Source organism: Nematolebias whitei, chromosome 1, assembly GCF_014905685.2.
Source record: "Nematolebias whitei isolate Nwh7 chromosome 1, NemWhi1, whole genome shotgun sequence".
NCBI classification, from domain to species: domain Eukaryota; kingdom Metazoa; phylum Chordata; class Actinopteri; order Cyprinodontiformes; family Rivulidae; genus Nematolebias; species Nematolebias whitei.
Window position 1 is genome coordinate 42673617 of NC_056498.1, and position 430 is coordinate 42674046.

A 430-nucleotide genomic window follows, 5' to 3' on the forward strand; every position below is an offset into this window, starting at 1 on the left:
ACAGATTAAAATATATTTTAATGAATAAATTCAACATGTCGTTTGTTTCCAATAAAACCAGCATTAAATTATATTTAGTCTCTAAACTGAGCAGCTTTATTATTAAAATAACATTTAGAGACACCAGGGAGTTCTTCTATTTATAATAAAACTCAGAGTTTAGGCCAAATGCTGCCTCATCTTCATCCTCTTCATCACCGATCATCATGAACCTTCAGCGGAGCAGCAGTAATTTAATAATTACTGGATTAAATCTGATTAAGGCTGCAGAGACACGGGTGCCTTGTTCGCTCGTGGTTCTTCGGGTCACGTCAGTTCTGGACTCGGTTCCGTCCACCGCAGCTTTGAGATGTGAACTAAAGGAAAAACACCAAAACGTGTTTGAATCAGAAACAGGAAGTTCTTCTGAGTCCTGGCAGTCGAACTTCAT